The following is a 12,066-nucleotide window of genomic DNA, read 5'->3' on the forward strand; positions in this document are numbered from 1 at the left end:
ATTAGTTCCCTCCATATCTGACATAAATTTATTCTTTAACATCAGTTAACATCAGAATCAATCTGAACCATTTTGCAAGTGGTGAACTGATTTTGTTGTGTCTCTGACTTTGGTTCAGGTTGTGTTGATGTGTGTTGGTGTTTTCACAGTAACCATGCCACCTGCAGGAAGAACCCTCAGTACCACAGCATCTTCCAATCAGACTCATGGTAACAATCCACATACACATTTTACCTGAACTCACTGACCCCAGATCTGTGGTCAGTTACAGTTGAAGCTGAACTCTGTGTGAATGAAACTGTAACAGGTTTTTATGTAAGTGATGAGTTCACAACATTAAATATGAGGTGCAGGGTTTTCACAGTATGTTGTGTTTGTCTTGCCCCGTGTGTGTGTGTGTGTGTGTGTGTGTGTGTGTGTGTGTGTGTGTGTGTGTGTGTGTGTGTGTGTGTGTTTCAGGCTGTCAGAGAGGTTGGAGTGTGAGTCATGTCCGCTCTCCACCTGCAGAGGAGATTTGATGGCCAATCACCTAACAGATAGACCTGAACATAACTGCAGAACAGGTAAGAAGCACACACAGGTAACAAACACACCTGTTTCCATCACATGATAGTCACTTCCATTCATTGTTATTTACTTTAACCATAACCACTACATACATCAGGTGAGTCTCAACACTGTGAGTGTGTGAACACATTTCCATTCATTCAACCTTTATTTAAACTGAGTGGTCGGCTGACAGATGTTGTCTCTATGTGAAACATTATTACCTGCAGAGCTGAGATTTGTACAGTAAAACAACGAGTCAGGGGCTTCACACTGTGGTAGTACAGGTACAGGTGCACAGTTTGTGGAGAATCCATCTACTCGTTCATGTCAAGTTACGTGATGCACTCGTTTTAGTTTAGTGAAGAAGAAGTGATGACGTCATAAAAACAAGCTGTGTGTGTCATTTCAGAGAGGAGAGCTAACGCAGCACAGCCGACACACAAGTCTCACAGGTAAACACACACACACACCGAACAACCAGTTATTAATGATAACCAGAGATACTAATCAAACACATCAGTGAATATAAGCTCTTTCACAATAAAAGTCTTTCAGTTGCCAGCAGTCATGAGACAAAGAGGCAGAGAGGCATTAGAGAGTTTTAATGTGAAAGACGTGATGTTGATCATCAGGTTTCATCAGTCCTCATGTCTGCAGAGAACTGATCTCAGTGTTTGTGGACGTTTAATAAACAGGTTATTTTTGATTGGTTAATTCATCCCTCCATCTTCTTCTGCGCATCCAGGTCACATTCATTGATTAATTATTCATCATTTTCTTTTTTAATTTAATGATCTCATGTTGAACCATCTGAACATGAAGCTCAGTCATTGGCTTCTTTCCTGAGCTTTCAACCACGTCTGATGAAACCTTCTTTCTCCCTCTGCTCCTTACATCACTTCCTGTCCACTTGATCATTTTGACAAAATCAAATCTGATCAAAAATCAGCTCCTCCTCTTCCTCCCTCCCTCACAGTGTTAAATCACCAGGTGGTCAGGGGCGTGGAGCCTTCATCCCCATCCACCTCCTCCCCTCGGGGCAGACTTCCACCCAGCTCTCAGTCAAACCCCTCACCTCCCCCTCCCCCCTCTCCTCTCCACCTGCCATGACCATCAAGTTCCTGGGGCCCTGCCCGCAACCTGAGCAGGTGAGGACAGACGTTGGATGTGTTGGTTCACACTGTAGCATCATGTCCTGCAGTGAGTCAGACTGACAGATGCAGCTGGTGTAGACCACGTCCTCTCTAACTCTGTCCATGTCTCAGCCTTCAGCCCCTCCTCCTCTGATGGTGTCCCAGCTCTCGGCGGTCCTCTCCTCTCTGTGTCACGGCCTCTCTTGGGCCGCTCGGCTGTACCAGGCGTCCCCTCTGTTGATCCAGTCCTGGACTCGGCAGCAAGAGCGTGGACTGTGGGACAGGAGGTGGAGATGGAGGATAGAGAAGCTGGTGGAGTGGTTGTTGAGTCAGAGAGAGCAGCAGCTGATGGTGAGTGAAGAGTCCCTGCTGCAGGCAGCCAGGGGAGCTCTGGGAGAGGACAGTCAGCTGACGGACTGTTACAGCTGGGCCATAGACTTCCTGCTGAGACATGACTTCAGTCTGCGGACCACCCCCACCAACACCAACACCACCAACAGAGTCCTGCTGCCAAGGAACATCAGGGGGAACGTCCGCACGTTCATCCAGTCCCTCTGCTCCCAGGTCAGTTATTATTCATCAGCTGATGGAGAAGAAGTCGATCAGAGGTGATCACAGGTGTCTGAGGGTAAAAGAAGTGAATCCAGCTCTGCAGTAGACGCATCAGTGAGTGAGTTTAAATCTTGTCCCCCCCCTCAGATTAAAGGTCTACCTCCTCACTGTCTGGGCTCCATGGACGAGTTCTCCATCTTCATCCGCTCAGTCAAATTCAACAACCAGGACCCGTCGGCCTTCCAGCTGTGCGGTTCTCCTGAGGACACACCTGTGTTTGACGTGGTCCTCTCTGCTCTGTCTGACGGGACCCTCCTGACCCCTCTGCTGTTCTTCAGAGGAACTCCGTCATGCGTTCCTGAAGGCTTCCCTGACAACGTTCTGCTGGAGGCTCAACAGGACGGGTTCACCGACCAGGACCGTCTACAGATCTGGATCAACAAGGTCAGTACAAGAAACGGGTCAATACTGATCCTCCTCTTATACAGTCAGCGAGGTTTGTTATTTTTTTATTTCTGATTGCAGAAATGTTTGAATGATGCACGCATGTTCAGTGGGAGGTCAGACGGGAACTGTCCGAGGTTTCCTGTAAGATGTTTCAGCTCATTGTGTTTCACTTCAATGTTTTAACTAAACATCACCTGTCTGAAAACCTCCACCTCCTCCTCCACCTTTCTGAAACATCTAGATTTCCTCTTATTTTTAAATCTGTCAAGATTAAAACATCAGGTCGTCTCTGGTCACACAATGTCATGTTTAACCCTCTCCTCCCTGCACCTGTGCAGGTGTGGCGCCCCTGTGTGGCAGTGTCTGGGTGTGACAGTCAGTCTGTCCTCATGGTGGACGTCCACCGTGGTCACCTGACTGACGCGTTCAGAGACGCTCTGTCCTCCGCCTCCACAGACGTGGTCCTCATCCCATCAGGATGCAGCAGCCGCCTGCAGCCGCTCAATGTGTGTGTGACTCCAGTGCTCAGAGAATTCCTGCAGGTACTCTGACCTGGCTCACCTGTCTGCATCTCTCTCAGTTACTGATTATAATAAACTGACATATTGATCTTCCTCCTCCAGGCCCGGTGGACTCAGCTGGTGTCTCAGGGGGGGCTGGATGGTCTGGGTCTGGACCAGCTGGCTCTTACTCTGGCCTGTTGGCTCAGTGAAGTTTCCTCCACTCTGAACTCAGAGTCACACATCCTCCGCAGGTCTGAACATCTGGATTTACTCCATATCTTATTCCAGTCTTTATGCCTTTAAGTGTGCAGTGAGTTGTGATGAGTCACAGTCTCAGATTTGTTTGATTCTGTTTGGTTTTTCAGTCAGATGGTCTCTGTTCCATGTTTACCCATTCACCTGTTGTCTTGTGTACTAGGAAATATTTTAATGAATCATAACCTCAGTCTCTGACTTAGTTCAGTCTTGTTGAGTAAAATCCGTCTGCTTCTCTTCTCTGGACTGCAACTGTTTGACTGTTTGGAAACTTTAGATCAGGTATGGCCTGATTGATCCGTTTCCGTCACTTTGGCTGAACCAGATCACATGTCGTCTCCTGGTTCCCATAGTAACCAGATAATTTCACCTCTTTCTCTCATCCAACCAGTGAAGTTACTCTTGGTTCTAACCAACTCCTCCACAGAGTTTCTTCAGCCCCGTCCGAATAAAACAATGAATCTTTGATTAATCTTGATTTGTATTTGATTTATCTGATATTGATTTAATAATTCAGAGATCAATCTTTGTGTCTTTTCTCAGTAAATGTGAGTTAATGTTCCAGTCTGTGGGGACCTGCTGCAGCTTCAAGGACTGATTGCTCAGGATGGTTCACTGACTCAGGACTCAGACTGGACCCGAGACTGATCTGAGATCAGAAGAGACTTTATCTCTGTGGCAGTGAACAGTGTGCGGGTTCTACTGTATTCAGTCTGACCCATCTGTCTGCAGCTGTCAGGCTAATGAAACAAATGAACAGTGACAGACTATCAGTGTCTGGGCTCAGCTGAAGCATCTGTTACTGACAGTCTAAGTGTGACTGCTGCAGGTTTTTATTAATCCTGTTCTGCACATGTGGAGCTGATGGAGACGGATCATGTTTTAGTCGTTTGACAGTTTCCAGGGAAAATAAATGATGGTCGACCAGGAGATGTGACTAATGTGAATTTACAGTGTCTAGGGAAACAGAAGAGCTAATCCATCAGTGTTCCTCTGGTTCTGCTTCTGGACCCTGAACTGGTCTGGATCAGATGGTGTTTGATTAATTACCTGATCAGTCAATGATTGATAATTAGCTTTACTTGTTCAGTAACAAGCTGTGTGATGGAGATCCAGTTATTTATGTGTTACTGAAACAGCACCTGAATGCATCACAGAGACTTAATACCTTCAGATCAGCTGATCAGATCCACGGGAGACCTGAATCTTTAATGGATCCTGCAGTGTTTCTTCTTCTGTGGTTTCATTGTTGATGACAGTCTGTGTTGCCTTGGCAACTCCACAGGTCATTCAGCTCGGTGTGTGACCTGCAGCAGGTGGAGGATCGACAGGAGGCAGCAAGGATGATCAACACTCTTACTGAGGCTCTCATCCAGCCCCTGGAGACACCAGGACCAGAGCTGGAGCTGCTGCTGGTGATGGAGGAGGAGAAGATGGAGAACAAGGAGGAGGTGGAGCAGGAGGATAAAGAGGGGTTGATGGACAGAAGCGGAGATCAGGACGACTGATCCACATTCTTCCTCTACTTCACAAATACAAACTGCTGCTGCTGAGGATCCTGTTACAACCACAGGACTCATCCACAGACTCCATCACCTCTCAGCCTTCACACTGACAGGTGAAGCTAATCTCAGGTCAGTCACAGGATCAGGACACTCGCTCCACGAGCAGCAGCGCTCAGATCAGCTCCACATTTATCAGACCTGAAAGAATTACACTGAAAAACCTCCAAAGACCCAACGTCAGAGTAAAACAGCAGCGACTCATTTATCAGTGACTTATCCCACTTCCTCCTGATTATACAATAAGTCGTCAGCAAAGAGTTAAAACACCTGCATGACCATGTTCAGCTCTTCAGAGTCAGACGATATAAGGAGGATTCAGAGTGAAAATCAAACTCACATCAGACAGAATGGTAAACGTGTTGAATCTTCAGTTTGTAAAATAAACTATTTTTGTTACTTTTATACTGGAACCTAAAATACTGTGATATTTTGTAGTAAAATAAAGAGACGATGTTCAGACTGAGTCAAAAGTGTCCAATTTATTAGGAACACCAAACTCACTGTTTGATCAGACGGAACCCAGAGTATAAAACAGAGCAGCCAGACTTCACTGCAAAACCTTTATCGGATCAGATTGAAGCTGTTGGACATGTTACCTTTATCATCATTGTACATGTACAACCAGATTCAATAAAATATCAAATATATGTGATTGAGGACAGTTATTCAGAAAGTCCATGATGCAGGTGCCCAGGTGTTAGCTGAGGCCCGGGTCCAGGAGCTTGGACACCAGTGATGGAGATTATTGGACTGAACACTGCACTGTAATCAATGAACAGCACCTGGACAGATGTTTGGAGGCTGCAGGTAAAGAGATGTGAAGAGCAGCTGATATTCTGACATCTGTGGATCTGTTGGCACAGTATGTTGCTGAGTGGAATAATGTTTTGTTTATGTGTTACTGTACCAACACAGACAAACAAACAAACACCACACACCACACACACACACACACACACACACACACACTCGGACTGCAGCATTTAGATATAAACAAACTCCCTGGAGAAACAGTGTGAAACATCCTCCCACCAACATCTGGACACACTCAGTTTTCTCCCACACACACATACACACTGTTTAGTCATGTATTTCATGACCTCCTCCAAACACATACACGCTTGTATTTTCTTCCTCAAAGTCTGAGTCTTCAAACTTTCTAAAATGTCCTCACTACAATGGTTTTAAATCTCACACACACACACACACACACACACACACAGAGAGTTAGTCCATTGACTCCAGTACTACAGGTTCGAGGGGGGTCGGCAAAGAAAGTAGGAAGGAAATTTTAAGAGGAAAGATGGAAGGAAATGACAAAATAATAAAAAAGGAAGAACTGGAGAGAAAGAAAAAGAATGAAAGGAAGGAAGCAAATAATGACCAAGAAAGGAAGGAAATAAATTGGGGAAAGAAAAGATGGAAGAGAAGGGCAGAAAAACAGGGATAATGATGGAAAGTTTGGTTTTAATCATCGTCTTAATAATCGTGTCTTTGTCTCTGAACGCTCCTCTCTGATTGGCTGATGTGAAACAAACAAGACTCTGAGTGACCTTGAATTAAACTTCAGTTTTTGCCAGAAACTCATTCTGCTTCATTATCAGCAGCTTTTCTCGCTGTTTAGTTTAACTCTGAACACGTTTCATGCTGACCTGATCGGGTCACAACAGGTTCTGATTCTTGTCTGATGTCCGATTCGATTTTTTTTTTTTCATTATTCCCCCCCGCCATCCTTTCTTTCTATATTTGTTATAATCATAAGAAGAGGTAGTCCTAGTATCAGGGCTTTTAGTTGTGTAATGAACTCTTAGTCAAACTGTGAGTTGAGATTACACTACTTTGTGCCTATGGTCTGCGAGGGTTTGTCTTTAGTTTGCAGTTCTTTTAAAATACTGGGACATAAAACTTAACTGTCAGAAATTAATATCTGCTATTTATACCCACAACTCTAAGCTGATGTGAACAGTTTGTCCCAGCAGCTGTTCATATATAAAGTTTTTCTGATCTTTTTCTGTCACAAGAACGTAAACACTTCGACCAGACCATAAACAGAGCAAACAGCAGTCAGTTCATGGAAGAGCCTCAGTATACCGCCAACACACACAGTCCCCACTCTGTATATAAAACCAGCACGTGTCTCTCACACACATACAAAGTCTCTCACGCTGTCCTGAGCTGTGTTCAGGAACACTAAATGTCCCTGCTGTCACAGTTAAATATAGAAACCATGAGAACACCACAACTTTCCCAGCGTGCCCTGGAGCAAGGCAGCGCCCCCCCGAGAACAGCTTTGATCAGCTGGGAGATGCATCATAGGAAGGATTTCAGGGCAGTTTGACCTCCTCTGTCCTCTGTTTAAATTTGGTCTAAAATCAAACCTGAGAACCACAGCATGAGTCCAGGACCGACGGATCCAATGCTAACTGATGCTAATGTCCCCTGTGCTTCCATACCTGTTCAGTGAAACATCAGACAGCTCACCTGTGGCTAAAGCTAACAATCTGTAAAGGTCCAGAAGGGCTAGTAAGTAAGTAAGTAAAATGTATTCCTAACAACAGACAAAACCACAGTCACGATTCTTCACAAATATATAAAATTGCAAAGCGGTGAAATAAGACCAGAATTGCACGGAAAGGTCAAACACAGGAGATTTAAACTAACGAACTCAGTCAAGACAGTTAGCCTTTGTGTCCAGTTAGCTTAGACTTAATTTCTAAATTCGTTTAGCATAGAGCTATCAGGTTATACCTGGCAATGCTTATATTTATTAAACTGTAATCACATATCTGCTAGATGCAAGAAGCTAGCACTATCTAGTGAGCAACTGTGAGATTTAGCAGCTAAATGCTATAGTTTTGACGTAATTAAAGTAGTTCATGCTGCAAGCTATTAAGTGACAGTACAATGCTGAGGTGTTACAATAGGTTAACAAAAAAAAAAATATTTTAAATTACCTTTAAATTTCAAAAAAATGTTTTTAATGCTAATCAGCCTGTGGTTACTGTTGGTTAGCTTTGGTTAGAGTTGTATGTTATGATGGAGCTACGTTAGCAGTTTTCAGGCATTGTGCTAAGTTGGATGTTTTAATAGCTTCTATAACATCAAGTAGTTGCAAACAGCTAGCATAATGTGGATTATGCTTCTAGTCTTTCTGCTAAGCTAGTCTAAACTCAACCTGGTATGAAATACTGTATGCAAGCTAGCACAATATGAGGTAGCTACAAAAGCCTGGGAAAATGTGAGATATGCTAATTAATTGCAACTGTTGCTATCTTTCAAAATAAACAAATTCCAACTGAAAACATATTGATTAACTATTTAAAGATACAGATGTTATTTTTGTCTGAAAATGCTGATCATGTTTAGCTTTCTTAATGAATTATATTTAATTCAATAAGATAAACTTGCTACCATAACTTTGACTAGCTGTGAACACATGTAACCTGGCCTCTTCCAGGCACACTAGCTAGCTGTTGCCATCTGATTCCAGTGTTTGTGCTAAGATGGAAGCACTGGATGTAGAATTAGCTTGTTGGCTAACATTAGCCTAAGATGCCCATTATTGATAATGGCCGTGCACTCATCTTTTCTTGTTCTTATGAACATGGAGTCAATGGAGTTTTACACATGAATAAATAATATTTTAATATGATTTAAGGGTTAAATCAGTAAGCTGTGATATATTTGTTTATTTTATATGGTATGCATGGTTTTAGGGGAATTGTAAATTTACCTAAATTGTACTTATTTTTTTAATTAGGGCTTTCTAAATTAATGTGTTGAACAGGTGTGGGGTTTCAGATTAAATGACTTCATACAATGGCTTTCATGTTGTCAGGAGTAGATTAATGAGTAATTTGTGGTATTTTAATGTATTTTTTTTTTATATTTTTATATTATTCTTTTAAAATGTTTATGTCTCAGTTTTTCTCTTTTTTTCATTTTTACTTTTTCTTTTCTGGCTTTTTTGTACCTTTTGTTTTTTCTCCTTCATTGTCTTTTTCTTTCACACATTTTCTTTCTCCTCTGGTTCTTCATTCTCTGTTTGTTGTATTGTGTTGAGAGGAAAAGCTCCAGTAGTCTCCAGATGGCTTTTGGTGGTTTTTACAGACAGGATGTTCACACACACACACACACCACACACACACACACACCACACACACACACACACACATCCCTATGGCATGTGTGTGTGTGTTTTATTGTGATTTATGTTAAAAGTGTGTGTGAACCTTCAGTTTAGTGTCTTCATGTCTGAACCTGAAGGATTTTAATCAGAGGTTTTATCTGATGAATGGCTGTTTTTTTTTCTGCATCTGTTTCCCACGATACATTTTAACTTGTGCATTTAGTCTTTTCATGTCTTCACCACACAGAGTTCATTGACCTTCATCTGTAGGTTAACTGGAGGCACTGCTGTCCTCTGATTGGCTGGTTTCTCTGGGTTGATTGTCTGAGGCCTGAAGCTTTGTGTTAATGAAGCAGCTGTAAATGATGGACGGAGTATAACTGCTACAGGAGCAGGAGAGCCCTGGTTCTTCCTCTGCACTGACCCTGAAGTGTTTGGTGTTGTGCTCTTTTCATATGATGATCAGTTTGTTGTCAGTGATAAAGATCCTGAGCTTTTGGCTCACTGTTTTCTTCTTTTGGGAAAAGGTTTCATTGAACCTAACAGAAGTCTCCTTGAAGCTGTTTGAAGGTCTCAGTAAATGTAAAGACGTGTTTGTGTTATCTGTGCATAAAGCAAAGAGTTAATAAAGTTTATTGAAGAAAAAAGGAGGACAGACATGGGGGGGGCATCGGTTAAGGCTGTAATCTGGTGTGAGACCTGGATTAAAACAGATTAAACCAGCAGCCACTTTCTCAAACAGGTCAGAGGTTTGTTCAGATTAAACACAGACTGAGTGTTTCATTAGAGTCTGGATTAAACCAGATCCTGGATCAGGTCTGGAGGAGGCATGTGGGTGTTTTGGCATGAACCAGGACTGTGATTATGGGAGATTTGGGGCTTTATCTCAGTGAGTCAGCGGCAATTTAGAGATGTACAGAGGAGACAAGAGTCTCCACATGGTCACTGCTCATTTAGTTAATAAACAAGAATCTGGCTCAGTTTGAGACACAGTTTTGTTTCAGAGACTCAGTGAAGGAATAAAAGTACAAAGTGTATGAATAAGATTTAGTGAGTCTCCTGTTTATTTTACTGACAAGAACATGTTGTATTAACAATAATCACAGATCATCTCTGAGCCGCTCTTATCACACACACACACACACACACACACACACACACACAAACTGTGTCTGTGCATCAGATGTTTTATGTTTTTAAGATAAATGTGCTACAGGAAAAGTTTAAAGCAGCAGGAAATGGTAAGACTGTGTGCGTGTGTGTCTCTCTCTGTCTGTCTTCAGATCAGTCAAGTGAAGTCCCCCTCAGTATATAACAGTATATAAACATGTAATATCTGGGGGTCAGGTATCAGATCTGTAGTTGTCCAATGATCATTTTCATTATTAATTGATGTCCCAGTTATTCCTTTTGATTTATTGATTAATTGTTTTGTTTATAAGATGATGATGATGATCAAATTTCTACCAACAGTTCAAACCTGAGACATTCGGTTTATTGTCAGCAGGTCTTCACGTCAGAATCTGAACAGTTAATATTAAGATTTGTGTTTGAGCAACTGAAGATAATTTAGGTAATTTAATGTAATAGATTACAGTGTGTTAGAGTTATATTAGTTTGTATCAGAGCAGATGTGAAGTTGCAGCTGTGAACGCAGCTCAGTCAGACCTGAGGTTAGTTCAGAATAAAAGCAGGAGGCGACAGTTTAATGAACCTTGAGCTCGGTCAGTCGACGCTTCTCTGATTCACATTAAAATTTCTGATGGTGGATTTCCTCCATCAAATGTCATTCATCATGACACTAACAGACGGCATGCTGGGAAGCCACTGGCTATGCTAATGCTAGTCAGAGGGATGCTAATGGTTGTTGTTATGGACAAAGTATCCAGCTGTGACAACACAGCTGCAGCTGTAGGTGGAGGAGGGAAACATTTACAACTGAGAACTGCTGCTGTTAACGGACTTGTACTGAAATAAAGTTTCATTCAAACGTGACATTCAACAAGCTGAAGCTTCAGGTGTCTGTATGGAGGTTTCCCACAAAGCTGTGGTCACTGACTGGTCCCAGTACTCCCAGTTCTCCCCTTAGTCACTAACTCATGAAAAGTCACTCACGTTTCCTCAGACTGATCATTGAAATGTCCATATTTGGTTGTCGCTGACATCACTGATGATGTCACATGAGGCCTATTTCCCTGTGAACTCTATTGTAGAGCAGTAGAGACTCAAAATAGAACCAGACTCTATTGTTTAACATCCAGCTGTGATGCAGGAAAAAAAAGGGGGGGGGGGGGTTGCTGAACAGAACCTGCAGGGTCCGTGGTGTTGGTCTGCTGCAGCAGGACGATACCTGTCTGAGGAAAACACACCTGAGAGGGTCATACATCAGATTCAGATCAGGACCAGAGCCCGCACCGGTGAAACAAACTGACCAGGCGTATCCACAGTTAGATCTGAATGGTCCTGGTCTCTCCTCTCAACCCCAACAGTTAGAGAGGTCAAAGGTCGTACACAGCTCGGACCTCACTGAGCAGCGACAGCATCGTTTACTGAAACCTCAGCCCCCTCTGTTGCATTACTTCCTCTCTTATTGGTTGTTTCAGATTTAGTATTGACTCTGAATGAATCTGTTCTGGCCTGGCCTCTTCATGACCTGAACCAGGTCTTTTTCCTGATGTGGGTCCAGAGATCTGGTTTCTGGTCACATGTGGTTAATAACATTTTAAATAAAATAACATGATGTAATTCGCTGTGCTGCAGTAACTCTCTCTCTCTCTCTCTCTTTCTCTCTTTCTCTCTCTCTCTCTCTCTCTCTCCCTCTCTCTCTCTGTATGTCTCTTTCCCGCTCTTTGTCTCTCTCAGCTCATGTTTGGCAAACTGGAATCTTGGCAGAAAACCAGAACAACCCCCACCACCCCCCACACCCCACCCAC

The sequence above is a fragment of the Seriola lalandi genome, unplaced genomic scaffold (assembly GCF_002814215.2).
Source record: "Seriola lalandi dorsalis isolate HSWRI2012SDOR001 ecotype SW California unplaced genomic scaffold, Sedor1 jcf7180002053844, whole genome shotgun sequence".
Lineage (NCBI taxonomy): Eukaryota > Metazoa > Chordata > Actinopteri > Carangiformes > Carangidae > Seriola > Seriola lalandi.